General features: G+C 46.3%; 1 protein-coding gene across 3 annotated transcripts in view; it reads right to left on the bottom strand.

The window, feature by feature from the left end:
* Positions 1–15,586, bottom strand: part of Pkig (cAMP-dependent protein kinase inhibitor gamma) — a 74,493-nt gene that overhangs the window by 12,569 nt on the left and 46,338 nt on the right. For all 3 annotated transcript variants that reach the window (XM_059261865.1, XM_059261866.1, XM_059261867.1), the window contains exon 2: positions 14,624–14,692. The gene's annotated coding sequence lies outside the window, so the exon portion shown is untranslated. The remainder of the gene's footprint in view (positions 1–14,623; positions 14,693–15,586) is intronic.

Raw genomic sequence — 15,586 nt, 5'->3', positions numbered from 1 at the left:
GGCACAGCTTTGATCAGAGGTGCCAGCAGGCTCCCAGCCTCTGCATAGGGAAAGCCCAGACTTCCACGGTCAGGGCGCAGCAGTGAAGCCTGCTGTGGGAAGTGTATGATGAGAGGAAACAGTAGGATGCTGGCCCAGACAAGACCACCAGTGACCCTGTAGTGCCAGGGAGCAGGGACAGCTTTCTGTTCATTTCTTACTTCTCTAGTCACTTTTCCCGTGGGGTGTCCTGACACTACACCCTCTGGGTCCCCTCTCCTACTGGAACCTGTACATTAGAGCTTCTCCCCCAAGTCCTTGGTCCTGTGATCTGTGTGCTCCTGGGGGGGGGGGGGGCGCAATGCCTTCCTTTGAATACTATATGTTGATGTCACCCAAAGAGCTTCAAACTCTCTTAGAATGTGTGAATCTGCCCACTTGGCATGTCACTGGGCTTCCTTGTCACCAGCAAACCTCACCTGTCAAGCTATCAGCCTGCTCCCTCCCAGTCTTCCCTTTTCCTGGGCTGCTGGAGTCGAGAGTGTGGAGCCATCCCTCATCCTCCTCCGCCACCCACTTACAGTTTGTCTCCAGGTTCCATCACTTCTGCTTGCAAGACAGTCTCAGCGTGCCACTGTCCACCCGCTAAGTGTCATGCAGAGGCCCTGGATGCAGTCCTGCATCCCTCTTACCCAAACTGCTGCATGGCAATTTCCCATGCAGTCCCAGAGTTGTTCTCGAAACAGAAACTGGGCTGTGTGATTCCTCGGCTCCATTCAACATCAGCAAGACCCTAAGCTCTCGTGTCAAGCCCTGACGTCCCACTCTGACCCAGCCGTGCCTTCCCTCACAGCTTTTCATCATTTCCTCTCACTCTCAAACCTAATGTGATTCCTAACCTTTCCAGGCCTCTTCCGTCTGCCCGAAGCATTCTTGGCCACTCTCACGCTCGTGCACTGTAAGTAGACAGGTGACACTCTAGTTTTCCAAGGTTCCTGCTCTGAGGTCTGCAGGGCTCCAAACCACCAGGGTTCCTCTTTCTCACTGTGTAAGTCAAGAAGGCCCGGGGCCTGGAGGCTACTGCAGTGGACTTATATAACTAGGGTTCTGAAATCTAACATCTGTCCCAGAGTGGGCCCTTATGGTCCTGGCCGACTCACCTGACCAAGGCACGACTGTGAAACATGGGTGCTAATAACTGCCTTGAGTGTGGCTGCAGGGATTCTCAAAGCTCACTGGTAACAGAGCTCCGGTGGTCTCTCTCTGGCTATAAACCAAGGCTAAGACAAAGAAAGCATTATCATGGCTGTTTTGCAAAAGACAGGGGAGGTCAGTATCTTGCCCAGATCACACGGCAGATGTGGAGCAGGATCCAGTCTATAATCAATCAGGCTAGAGCATGGAAATGACCTAGAATAAGGTCTAGTGTCTAGTACGATTGTTTGTTTGTTTTTCGAGACAGGGTTTCTCTGTGTAGTTTTGGTGCCTGTCCTGGATGGATCTCGCTCTATAGACCAGGCTGGCCTTGAACTCGCAGAGATCCGCCTGGCTCTGCCTCCCGAGTGCTGGGATTAAAGGCATGTGCCACTGCTGCCTGGCCAGTATGATTTTTTTAAGTGTCTGTTTCCTTTCTTTTTCTTTTTTTTTTCTTTTGTCCTCTGCCCACCCAGCCACCCCAGTCTCTAGCCTCAAAGAAAGAATTTCACAAAGTGGAACAGGAAACAGGGAAGCCTCAAGAAAGCGTTCTACTGTGCTCGCCAAAACAAACAGCAGATGTACTTAACCACACTTAAGCAGAGTTCTGTGCTGAATTCTTGCACTTGTGATTTCTGGTTTTGAGTCAGAGTCTCACCATGTATCCCAAACTGGCCTCAGCCTTCTGATTCTCCTGCCTTGGCCTCCCTATCGCTAACAGTACAGACCGGTACTATCACACCTAGTTCTCCGCATTGGATTTTGTGCTGGAGATCAAATTCTTCAGTCTTTGCAATGATGACTGGTTGAGTCTATGAATTTGTCTCAAAATTCTTTATCCACAGCAATAGGAAAAATAATGTGGGATACCAATTTTAAAAACTTCACCCTCTTAACAGCTACGCTGGACTCAGCAGGGCTGTGTTGTGACTTATGTGCTGTAGGGGCTGGAATCTGTCCGTCTGGGATTCTAAGGAGGCCACTGGGATGAAGTAGCAAACAGTCTTGCTGGATCTTTCAGTGGCTAGGCATGCTTCTCCCCAGCTCTCCTACCATTTGTGCCATACCTAAGCTTAGCTTTAAGCAAAACTTGCTGAGAGGATCAGCTCCCTCTACTCTGAAGGGAGGGGCAGGAAGGGATAGTGAAATCACTTCCAGGCAGGCTTGCCAAAGTCCAGGCTGGGCTGAGCTCCAGCTCTGCTGGTACCAGGTGGACACGGTTCCCCCAATCTTAGGGGTCTCAAGTACAAATGAAGGGGGAAACAGCCCTCTATCTCTGTAGTAGTTCTGCAATATGTCTACAAGCTGTCTGACACTCTGCCTAACAGGACTGACTTCTAAAAGGCTGGGAATGTAACTCAGTGATGGAGCACAAACCTAGTATACACACAGTCCTGGGTTGAAGTTTTAACACCCTCAAGAAAATAAAAAAGGTAATGGAGGGTTCTAATTTAAATCCTTTGGATAAGTTATGAGCTAGCTTTGGGACTAACTTCTCTTCCTCCTTTTGTCCTGGGGATCCCACCCAGGGTCTTCCGAATACCACTGTGTCTCTAATTTCTAACATAAAATGAATCATGGCATCTGATTTCTAGGACAAAGGTAGTGCATCTCCTACAGTGTCCACTTGGCTCTCCTGGATACCTGTCCTCAGCACTTGAGCAATACAGGAAATCAGAGGCTGCCAACCATGAAGAACCCAAACTAGCTCCGGGAAGTGACCCCACGAGGGAGCCTGAGCTACATGGATGGAGATGCAGCTGGCCAGTCACTGGCTATTACATGCCCCTTGTTAATTCAACTCTAGCCAATATCTATGCGTGAGACATAAAAACCAGAATTACCCAGGTAAGCCGTCCAAAGTCCTGACCTACAGAAATCAAGAGAGAAAGTAACTTACTACTGCCGTTTCCACCACCAGGCATCAAGGTGATGTGTTATGTAACGGTGGAGAACCAGAGCAAACTTGAGTTACTTCCAGCTCAGGTTTCCTCTCCAGCTCCTCCAAGAGCCTATCAAAGTTACCCAAAAAAATATAGTGTGTAGGATGAAAAGAAGCAAGATATTATTATCACTACTCTTCATCCATTAATCCAAAAAAATGTACTGATCACTCACTGTGTACCAGATTTGTGACTACATATGGGCATAAAAACAGCCAGACACAAGTATAGCCTTGAGTATATAGTTCATGGTCTAGTGAAGAAGATTGACTAAAAATTCCTTAACTCTTCACAACTTAAAGCGTGTGAGACACATGGTGGAACTGCTAGAGGCAGTGGGTGTGCTTCCAAACCCTTTCCCCTCAGTGGGTCTGTAAATGACAGGCGGGACGGGGCATTGGTACAACAGCCCTTGTTGACACTTTACTGATGGGAGAGCATGACAGTCCACATACCTGGTAAGTGGGAAGAGTTTAGGAATACTTCAGGATATCATATATAAACTTTAAAATGTCACAAACTCAGGCAGCAGTAGCGCACGCCTTTAATCCCAGCACTTGGGAGACAGAGCCAGGCGGGTCTCTGTGAATTCGAGGCCAGCCTGGTCTACAGGACAGGCACCAAAATTACACAGGGAAACCCTGTCTCAAAAACAAAAAACAAAAAACAACAAGAAAAAAGACTTTTTGGGCTGGAGAGATGGCTCTGTGGTTAAGAGTACTGGCTACTCTTCCAGAGGACCCAGGTTCAATTCCCAGCACCCACATGGCAGCTTACAACTGTCTATAACTCCATTTCCAGAGGATCCGACACCCTCACAGATAAATGTGCACATAAAATAAAAATAAAATATATTTTTTTAAAAAAGTCATAAACCTTGGTAGATAAGAGCTATAGCTAAAAGGAATAGATGGAATGATAAAAGACACCTGGCACCTTCTTCCTCCTCCTCCTCCTCCTCCTCCTCCTCCTCCTCCTCCTCATCTCTGTGCATGAGCACAGGTGTGCACACACACACACACACACACACACACACACACACACTAAATCTTAAAAAAAAAACCCAAAAACCTTCTGCCTCTTGCCTACATCAATCCCAAAGTGATACGGATCAGAGACATGCTCAGAGCTTCTTAGCTAATAAAGCCATTTATAAACTACATTAGAGTCAAATTTCATTTTTCTAATTATTCTCTGGGAAGGCCGCCCTCCACGGCACCAGGATCCTCACATTATTACTTTCTACGTGTCAAAGCCTCATCTGGAGACATAAAGTAGATCAGCAGTTGCCTAGGGCTGGGAAGGAAACAAGAGGGTGGTAGAAAAGGATGCAGGGTCCTTTGTGGGTGATGGAGAGGTCTATAATTGACTGTGCTGATGGATGTCCAACTATGAAAGTACTGAAGGGTACTGACTTGTACTCTTTAATGGGTGAGCTATGTGGCAGGTGAATTCATGAAGTTGTAGAAAGAAAAGAGCCTACCTAATTATAATGGAGAGAATCCCTTCTCCTGTAGACACCAGTGCATTAATGCATTATGCCCTAAGCCTTCCTTCGGTATTTCAGATCACTCCTGTGAAAGTGGTTTCTCATACAAACTGTGACACAGCAACATTCTCAGTTTCACAGTGTATGGGGCCCTGTGCAAAACTGTTTCTTATTTTTCTGCCTTTTCCCTAAAATAAGGAAGGTAAGCAGGGATGCTTTAGTCACACATCTCTGACTGGCTCATTGGCTAGGTAATCTATGGCAAGTCACTCGACTCTATACAGTACAGCAGTTTCTCCACGTGTAAAATGATCACACCAACTTTCTTAGGGGCATTAAGTACAATAGCATGTAAGATGCCTTTAATGATACCCCTGGTAGTGGAAGCCAGACTGAACTGAAGCTCTCAACATAATTTTGTTTTATTTTATTTGAGACAGGGTCTGTCTATTATGTAGCTCTGGCTGTTATGGAACTCCCTATATAGACCAGGCTGGCCTCAAATTCAGATATCCACCTGCTTCTGAGTGTAAGGATTATGTCCTTAATTACGTCACCAGCCTGCGACGGTGTCCCAGCCTAAAAAGCGGGCGTGCCCTCTCTGTGCTCTCTCTTTCTACACTCTCTCCTTCTGTATTCTCCCTTCTCTGTGCGGTCAGTCTCTCTTTCTTTCTCTCTCTCTCTCTCCCTTTTTCTCTCAATAAAGCTCTAGAAAGGTAACCATGGCTCATGATTCTTCTGCCACCGATACATCCAGCACTCTCCTCCACCACTTAACCAACATTTGGTGCCGTGACTCAGATAGACCACCGAGGACCTGCTGTGACCACTGCTGCTTGCCCACCTCCTCCCCCACCCAGAGAGACTGCGAGACCGAAAGCGCACACACATCCCTCGCCTCTGCTGGACCCCCACACAGCTACCACTACTGCTACCGCCATGATTCTTCACCACAGTGAGTGAGTCCACTGTTCTTTTGGCTGTAGTTTGAGCTATATTCTTTGCAATGGAAACCCTGGGAGTTGTCCTCGGGCTGTGCTGGAAACAGCAGGCACATTTTCACTCCTGACGAGGGGGTAAATGCTGTCTCGGGTCCACTGTGAAACAACTGCAGCACAGCTGTAGCCCTTAGCATCCCTTGACGAAGAGGATGGGTAACTTGAGCTGATTCATAGATCTCTCTTCACTCCTTGGGGACTCCCAAGATTGGAGTCTGATCCCAGCTTGTTATTTTAATTTTTTATTTTTCTCTTGGCTACAGCCATTGGACAAAGGGGTGGATACATTTACCACTTACATTGGCGGATAGGGGCGGGTACCAGTAAATCTGGCCACATAATAGCTTCGCAGAAACTTCTGCCAGCGAACGGGCAAATAAAAAAGTTACTTTATCCCCAAGCTTTCTGCTAAAGCTCTGAACCCTTCTCCCTCCTCATTTCTGCCTCTGCCACGTGCAACCTTTTCTGTCTGACTTCCGCCGGCAGTAGGCAGGCTCAAATGGGCGGGCTTGGGCGGCTTCTATGGACTCTCATCCTAACTCACCTTAACTCTACCCACTCATTCTCAAACTGCCTTGAGAAGCACAGACGGGTCTGGTAGCAACTGATTAAGATCCATACAAATAAGTTTACAATAGTCAGGATGGCTCTTAAGCCAAAAATCAGCTTATAGCCTCAGACAAGTCTTCCAAAAGGATCGGTTTACAGCCTGCCTCCTGGCAGATCTTCCAAAAGCTGTCCTTAAGTCAACAATCATGAGAAAAAAAAAAATTCAGAACACGGAGTAAAATCTGTCCCTTGTTCCCCAGACCTCCCTGACTAAAACTTAAGCATCTGGAGAGCAAGGGTCCTGACCCCACAGGCAAAAGAGTCATCTGTGGCATTTAAGGTGTGCCAGGGAAAAGATAAAAGCCTGAAAACGTAATTGCCAAGTGCTGGCACTCGCTGACTCCCAAAAGCTATTGGGTCCCTATTTTAAGTGAGGAAAAAGGCCACGGGCTAGTGAATGCCCTGCCAGGCTATCAACAGCCTTGTTAAAAGTGCCACCTAGAAAGACAACCAGTCATCTGACTGCCCCCAGGCACCAAGACTCATGGGTACATCAAGCTAAGACCTCCAGCAGACCTAGGCTTGGCTACAGACATGACAGGGAACCCAGAACACAGCAGGGAAGCGATCCGTTTCTTTCCTTCTGGACACCAGAGCCACTGACTTGGTCCTGGGAGTTTTGGGATGTCACCTCTCCTTTCTCTATTGTCGGGTACAGAGGACAGCCTTACCCACCTCACCAGATTTAATTGCACTTTCAGAGTTACTTAATGAAAAAAAGATTTCCAGCTAAGATAAGAGCTCATAGCCTCACTCCAGATCTACTGCCTGTGTTTCTCATGTGCAAACAGACAGGGCCCTGATCTTTGCCTTGTCCCTAATTCAAAAAAATAAGTTCTCGCCGGGCAGAGGTGGCGCACACCTTTAATCCCAGCACTCGGGAGGCAGAGCCAGGCGGATCTCTGTGAGTTCGAGGCCAGCCTGGACTACAGAGTGAGTTCCAGGAAAGGCGCAAAGCTACACAGAGAAACCCTGTCTCGAAAAACCAAAAAAAATAAAATTAAATTAAAAAAAAATAGTAAGTTCTCATGCACCACAAGCTTTTGTCTTCCCAGTTCCCTGTTCTAACTCACTGTTCAGCTAATGGTACAGGACCACCACAGAACCAGAGTCCAGAGATCAGATAAAAAACTGTAACAGAAGGTTCCCAGCCACAGCCAAGAAGGATACATGTCTCCAGAACAATGGATGGCAGACGGTATCCTACAACGCCTGTCTACCTTGGAAGACTCCCTTTCCCCATTCCCCCAAGAGCCAACTGACATCCAACCGTCAGCTGAAAGCAGCTTTTGAGAGAAACGACGCCCCTATTCCCATCTACCTGCTTTTTTTTATAATAAGCAAAAGTCTGGGATGTAAGGATTATGTCCTTAACTAAGTCACCAGCCTGCGACGGTGTCCCAGCATAAAAAGTGGGCGTGCCCTCTGTGCCCTCTCTTTCCGCACTCTTTCCTTCCGTATCCTCCCCTCTCCATGCAGTCTCTCTCTCTCTCTCTCTCTCTCTCTCTCTCTCTCTCTCTCTCTCCCTCCCTCCCTCCCTCCCTCCCTCCCTCCCTCCCTCCCTCCCTCCCTCCCTCTTTCCCAGTAAAGCTCTAAAAAGGTAACCACGACTCGTGACTCTTCCGTCACTCTCCTCCAGCACTCTCCTCTGTTGGCATGGCCGCCACTACAAGCGCCACCCCTTAACCAACACTGAGTGCTGGGGTTAAAGGTGTATGCCACCATGCTCAGTCCCAACACAATTCTTGCCGTTATCAATGTCGCTTCTCACAATGGTCTTTCCATGTACTCAAACCAGTAAACTAATGTCATGTTCAGAGCACTTGGGTGTTGAGTAGAATGAATTAAGAACCAGGCTGAGCCGGGCGGTGGTGGCGCATGCCTTTAATCCCAGCACTTGGGAGGCAGAGCCAAGCGGATCTCTGTGAGTTCGAGGCCAGCCTGGGCTACCAAGTGAGTTCCAGGAAAAAGGCGCAAAGCTACACAGAGAAACCCTGTCTCGAAAAACCAAGGAAAAAAAAAAAAAAAAAGAACCAGGCTGTGTATTTCATGATGTGGCGTGGACCACATGGTAACCATGCTGCTTGACAAAGTTCCAGCATTTTGACATTGCAGGCCACACTTCTCCAGCACCTTTTTACTTTCATTTTTAATGGTTCTCAATAGTAATGCCTTTCTCTTTGGGAAATTTTGTATGGGCTTTTGTTTTTTTTTTGTTGTTTTTTTTTTTGTTTTTTTTTTTTTGGTTTTTGGACAGGGTTTCTCCGTGTAGCTTTGCGCCTTTTCCTGGAACTCCCTCTGTAGCCCAGGCTGGCCTCAAACTCACAGAGATCCGCCTGCCTCTGCTTCCCGAGTGCTGGGATTAAAGGCGTGCGCCACCACCACCCAGCCAGTCTTATTTCTGTGCTACAGTGTAAACCATACTCTAGATAACACGTCAGCTCAACAGGGTTAAATGATGGCTTCCAATCAACCAGATAGATGTTTAAACCTTTCAGCATGACAGTGGTAAAAGTCAAACGTAAAACTTACATATATTCATAGTGTGTGGTGTGATGTTATGTATGTATTTGTGTAACATATACATTCATATATATATACATATACTAAATCATCTAAGTGATTACTACATTTAGCTAATTACATATCCATCACCTCACTATTTTGTGATGAGAAGACCTCAGATCTATTCTCTTAGCAACTTTCAAGCAACCAACACATTATTAGCTCTAGTTGTCATACTATACATTAGACTTGTTAGTATTATTCATTTTATAACTATGAACCATCAAATCTGCCTAAAATTTCATTTTTAAGAACCTCACCAGTTCTCCATAACAGCTACACTAATTTACATTCCGACAACAATGGACAGGCGCCTCTTGGATTTCCTCCTGAGCCTTTTACAACCGTGCTTCTAATGCATGTGAGGCAGCTAACTCACTGCAGTTCCAGTTGCATTTCCCTGATGATTAGAGAGATATGAGGTTCTTCCCATGCATCTGTCAGTATGGTACCCTAGGGAAAGTAATTATTGGGATAAAGTAGTACAAACTTCTGGTTCCAGCCCTCAGGAGGTAGAGGCAAGACGATTGTGATTATAAGGCCAGCCTATATCAAGCTGATAATAGAAAAATAAATAAATAAATAAAAATTAAAAAAAAATAAAGCCAGCCTAGGCTACATAAAACCCTGTCTCAAGAAAGCAAAAAAAGAAAAAACTTAAAAGGCCAGGTATAAGAACCATGACTAATCCCAGCACTTGGGAGCAGAAGGCAGGAAGATGAGGGATTAAAGAAAACCTTAGCTGGGGCTGGAGAGATGGCTCAGCGGTTAAGAGCACTGACTGCTTTTCCAGAGCGACCCAGGTTCAATTCCCAGAACCTACATTGTAGCTCACAACTATCTGTAACTTCCAAGATCTGACACCCTCACACAGACATACATGCAGGCAAAACACCAGTACAATAAAATAAAATTTAAAACTAACTAAATAAATGTTTTAAAAAAGAAAGAAAGAAAACCTTAGCTACAGAAGGAGCTGGAGGCCACTGTAGGCTATGTAAGACCCTGAGGGGGTTGTTTGTTTAAGTATGTGGAGGGGCTCTGGATATAGAAATGTATCTCAGCTAGTACTGTTTGCCTAGCATGCACTAGACCCTGGGCTCAACCCCTGGCACCACAGAAAGCAGGTGTGGCAGCACTGGGGAGGCAAGAGGATCAGAAGTTCAAGGTCGGGGCTGGAGGAGACATGGCTCAGCTGTTAAAAGCACTTGTTCTTCCAGAGGACCTGGACTTGGTTCCCAGCACCTGCAAAGTGGCTCACAACCATCTGTAACTCCAGTTCTAGAGGACCCAATACCTTTTTATGACCTCCACAGGTAACAGGCATCCATGTGGTATACAGACATACATGCAGGCAAGACACTCATGCACATAAATAAACCTAAAAATTAAAAAAAAAAAAAAAAAGAAGCTCAAAGTCATCCTTGGCTATATAGCAGCTTCAATGCCAGCTGGGGCTAGATGAGATCTTGTCAAAAATACAAAAACAAAATAAGAAAGCCAGAGGTATTCCAGCACTTGGGGAGAGTGGGAATAGGGCTACTACAAGTTTTAGGCCAGCAGGGGTGACACGGTAAGATCTCATCTCAAATAGCAAACAAAAAAAGCTGGGTGTGGCAACCATGCCTGTAACCTCAACACTTGGGAACTGAGGCAGGAGAATCAGGAGTTTCAAAGCTATCTAAAGCTACATAGGGAATCTAAGGACAGCCTAGGCTACATGAGACCCAAACACAGACCACCAAAAACTAAAACAAATTTAAAAACCACCAATAATCGAACAAATATAAAAGAATCAACCATAACCAAAAAGTAACCATGAAACCCTCAACAACTAAGTACTCTGCTCATTTTTAATGGAGCTATTTGAGGTGCTTGTTTTTGTTATTAAGTTATATGAGTTTCATTTATTTTTATTTAAATCTTTATTGTATATAATGATTTACAAATGACTTCTTTTATTCTGCTGTCTACCTTGCATTTTGTCTATCTCCTCTGCCTCTGCTGTATATAGTCACACTTCTTTAGCTTTAATGTGGTTTAGATGTCATATCCAAAAAGTTGCTGCCAAGACCAAAACCATGGAGCTTTTATCCTCTATCCTAGGACTTGTAGAGCTCCAGGACACGTGTGTACATCCATGTGGTCTCTTTTCTGTCTCTCTGTCTCTGTCTCTCTCTGTCTCTCTCTCTCCATATTAATGTGTGGGTGGGTACACGTGCCTATACATACACGAGGAAGCCAAGGCAAGGCAAGACTTACTGCACTGAGCCAGGGTCTCTCCCAAGTCAGAAGCCTGCCATCTGAGCTAAGGTGGCTGGCCAGTGAGCTCTCAGTACCCACCTGTCTTCACCTCCCAGTGCTAAGGTTATAGGCACCCAAATCCATGCACTGCTTTTTATGTGGATAGGGGAATTTGAACTCAAGTCCTCAGGTCCCCATGCTACAGGGAAAGCGCTCTTACTGCCAAGCCATCTCCCCAGCTATCAGATCTTACATCTAAATTTTAGGCCATTTTTTTAGTTGGGTTTTGTGTATGGTATAAGAAATATACCATTCTTTCTCATGGATCATCTTGCTTTCTCACTTATTAAAGAGGCCGTCTGTCCCTTTCTCCACTGCATATTTTTGACCCCTTTGTCAAAGATTAGCTGACATTCCATGTGGAGTTTGCTTCTGGACTTTCTATTCCAGCACACTGGCCTGTCTCTATGTCTGTTTCTAGGCTAACACTCCACCACTTTAATTGCTAGTTTTGTAACATAACTTAGAATCAGGTATTGTGGGACCTCCAGCTTGGCTCTTTTTGCTCAAGAGTGCTTTAGTTATTCATGGTCTTTATAGCTTCATAAATTTTAGAATTTTTTTTTAATGTAAAAGAAATCTTCCTAAAACAAGTAATTCTAGAAAGCCTTCTGTTGTGGCTATGGCCAAGCAGATACCTGTTTCTGGGAGAAATGCCACTTCAGTTCTGATAAGGACAGTGCTAAATGTGTATACTGCTTTGGGTAATGTGGATACTTTGGTCACACTGGTTCTATTGGCAGACTCTTTAGATGGCTTGGCGTAGATACTGTCCTGAACAAAGAGGATTCCCACCTGCGGCGACCCTCTCCACTTGCTCCAGTGGAGCCGTCACTCAAGGACGTCACTCCACTCAAAGGAGCCGTCCTAGTGGCCATGGCTCCTCATTAGAGGAAGGGCACCCTCCGTGTGCATCCCAGGTTAGCACAGGCATCGCTCCCTTCCTCTCACAGGAGTAACAAAGCCTTCTCTGTGAGCATGGCTGCAGGCCCAAAGGAAAATATCCAGGGAGCTAAGCAGACACACTCCGAGCTGTCAGGGAAATCACACACAAGGCAGAGAGGTGGCCTCAAGGCATCTGGAGAAAAGGTCTTAGGCAAAACACTAACTGGACAAGCTGCCCCAGAGCTCAGCTCTAGATCATGTGTTAGTCACCAAGAGAGAACAGAGGAGCTGTGTCTCTTGTTTCTCCACGGCCTCTGCCATATCTGACCTGTCTACAGAAATACATACAGTACTGCAGGTGCTGCAGCGTCAGAAACAGGCTCTTCCACTTCATCCGTGTCACCAGGAGGTCACCTCTTGGAACCTCAGTTTCGTTATCTGTGACATTTGGGTATTTCACAAGACTAAACTCAGTGAGATTAAGAAGCGTGAAATAAGGTGGCCATGGTAGTGCTCAAGCAATCCCAGCACTTGGGAGGCAGAGGCAGAAGGATCTCTGAGCTTGAGGCCAGCCTGGTCTACAGAGTGAGTTCCAGGACAGCCAGGGCTACACAGCAAAGCATAGGTGTGTTTATCCTAATACTGTTCTACACGCCTTCTGTATGGCCATGGCCAAGCACACACCTAGCCTGCAGCCAGCATCCCTAAAGATGGCATCATGGGAGAGAGGCCCTTAACACAGGACAAATAGCAGCTGGTGGACCCTGGGATCCCTGTGGGCATTTCAACAAGGCATTGTGTGACTAACAAGCCACAGGGGCCTGAAGCCCCAACTGAGCACATACAATACCCACAGCAGAATCAAACAGGAGGGAGCGAATGCCTACCATCCTTTAGTAGACAAGGCAGCTGGTGCCCACAGCTATGAAGGGACTTGTGCAGGGCCACCTGTACAGGGCTACTCTGCTTTACACTAGATGACTCTACCCACCCACCTCCTCATTCTCTCCCAGGAGATCACCTCCCCAGAATGTAACCTTTCCTCATCAGGTCCACCAGCAGGAGGAGTACAGGCCCTGAGGAGAGGGGATGAGGGCAGATGGGGAGGGTAAGGAAATTAACTTAGCCTAATTTCCAGAAGGGTCATCTTTCTAAGCCTGACTCAGTGACTTACTGCTTAGAGCCATAATGGTCCAGCCATAAGCTGGACTCATTCATAGCCATTTGCAGACTCAGCTTCACCGGTGGCTCCTGCTCTGTGTTACAAAGCCCATGCACACCACTGTATCCTCAGGGGCACCGAGCCTCTCAGGCCTCTGGACCTTCCTTGTGCTGCTCCAGAAGCCTGGAGGCCTGCAGCCTGTTTGGCATACTCCTCTCCAGACCATTTCTCACCTGCTTCTGCGCCTAGCGCTGACAAGTCACTCATCTAGCGACCGGACTCTTAAGCTTCCTGAAGGCAAGGACTAAGTCTGCCACTTCTGCTGTGGCAACCAGTATCCACCTCACCCCTGCTGATAAACTGAGCTAAAAGACCATTTCCTGAGTGAGTCTAAACTGAGCTGCATTAGAGCTGTGCTGCTCCTACAAGACAACCTTCCTCACGAGTCCCTGGTTGAGGAACACAACAGAACCAATGAGCTCTTCACAACTGAAGAGAGGTGAGCTTGCTGCCAGGCTCTCAGCACCTTTCTGACAATTTTAGTTGTGGAAAAGACCTGGGTAGACATGGGTCAACTGGGCACATGTGGCCACTGACACCTGCATGAGTGGGCAGATGGCTGTGGACAGAATACCCCCAACTTAACAATGCATGGCAAGTCACAGGATTTTCAGATTTCGGTGTTGTGGGTGAAAAGCCAGGTGTGGTGTGGTCATGTACAACTTTCATCCTACCATTTGGGAGGCAGAGGCAAGTGGATCTCTGTGAGTTCCAGGCCAGCCAGAGTAACATGGTAAGACCTTGTATCAGAAAGAAAGGAAGGAAGAAAGAGAGAGGGAGGGAGAGAGGGAGGGAGGGAGGAAAGAAGGAAAACCAACAGCCATGCCATCTGGTTTAGACCATGTACCTCTATGCCAGAATACCTGGCTATCATAAAAACTATGACTACTGACCCTAGGTGGCACACTTCCAGGCAACCCATTCACACTGTGTATGCAGTTTGTTTCCGAAAGTAAAGAGCCTGTCCCAGCCCTCCTATAAGAATGCTGGGCTGTGCCCATTTCTTTGGGCTGGGCTTTGCTTGTTTTGGTAACTCTAACGAAGTCTTAAAATGACAGTTCCCATAACATGCCCTGGTTGTTGTGAATATTTCTTTATAACAGAAACATGCAGAAAAAGTTGGCGTCACACCCAGAGTTGCTAATCAGCTATGTATGACTCCATCTGTTTGGATATATGGCTGAAGAAACCTGCTAAGACACTGGAAGGAAGCTGTCTTTCCAATGCCTGTGGGAGTCAGGCCTGTGACATGGCAGGTAGCATGCCATTATATAACTGCTGCTAAGAGCCACCTGCCTTTTCTTTAGGCGACGAAAATTCCCCCTAAACTTCATTTAGAACCTAATGACTTTCTTTCAAGCAAGAAAAAGGAAAAAAACATGTAGGCAAACTTGGGATATGATGGCACAGAAGTGTGAACTGCATAGCTACCCACCTAGTTTAATTTCTTCTTCTTGCTTGCATCTCTTCAGATTTTTCACTCTTGATTAATCAGTGTGGAAGTCTAAGAAACAAGAAGAAAAGAAACTGAGATTAGAGCCAGACACACTCTGGGCTGTCTGCAAACTGGAGCAGCCTTTGGGAAGACGAGTTTGCTGCAGTATCTGTTAACGTGGAATGAGCACTTTCTTTGAGTGAACCCAATGTTCAGAAGTCGGTACCAGAGATATATTCCAACAAGTAAAAGATACTGTGTGGAATTAGCTGCCTATATGGGATCGAGTCAGATTCCTGGGTATCAGTATGCCAAGACACCACATAGCCATTTCAAAGTGTAAAGAACTAACATGGAAAGAAGTTAATATTTAGTTGCTTAAAAGAATATTGTAGCCAGGTGGTAGTGGCTCACGCCTTTAATCCCAGCACTTGGGAGGCAGAGGCAGATGGATCTCTGTGAGTTCAAGGCCAGCCTGGCATTCAGAGCTACTTCTAGGACAATCAGGAAGGAAAAAAAAAATCATGAAATTACATATATTGAGTAAAAAAAAAAAACTGTAAAATTGCATATATTACTGTTGCTTTTTTGTGGGGGACAGTCTTCCTATGTAGTCCCAACTGCCCTCACAATCTCCTCCTCGGTGCTGAGGTGACAGGTGTTGATGGCACACAGCTACGTACATCCCTGCATGTGGGACAGTAAGCTGCATTTGCCCTGACTCTTTTGGGCAGGAGGGGAGTGGTGGTGGTGGTGAGATCACAACAGAAAGGGCTTCCATTCCATGGTGCTGTTCTGTCTTTTTGAGACAGGTTCCTGCCTAGCTGGAATGCTATGTGTTGGCATGCAGGTTTCTGTGAACTTCAGGTCAGCAAGGCTACAAAGTAAGAGCCTGCCTATCAATAAATAAAGCCTACAACGTAAACTCCCTCCCCTCTGGGAAGCCCATTCCATCCTGGGAGT

This window comes from Peromyscus eremicus, chromosome 4, assembly GCF_949786415.1.
Source record: "Peromyscus eremicus chromosome 4, PerEre_H2_v1, whole genome shotgun sequence".
Taxonomy (NCBI): domain Eukaryota; kingdom Metazoa; phylum Chordata; class Mammalia; order Rodentia; family Cricetidae; genus Peromyscus; species Peromyscus eremicus.
The sequence above is the reverse complement of the archived record's forward strand: the minus strand, read 5'-3'. Positions and strand labels throughout refer to the sequence as shown.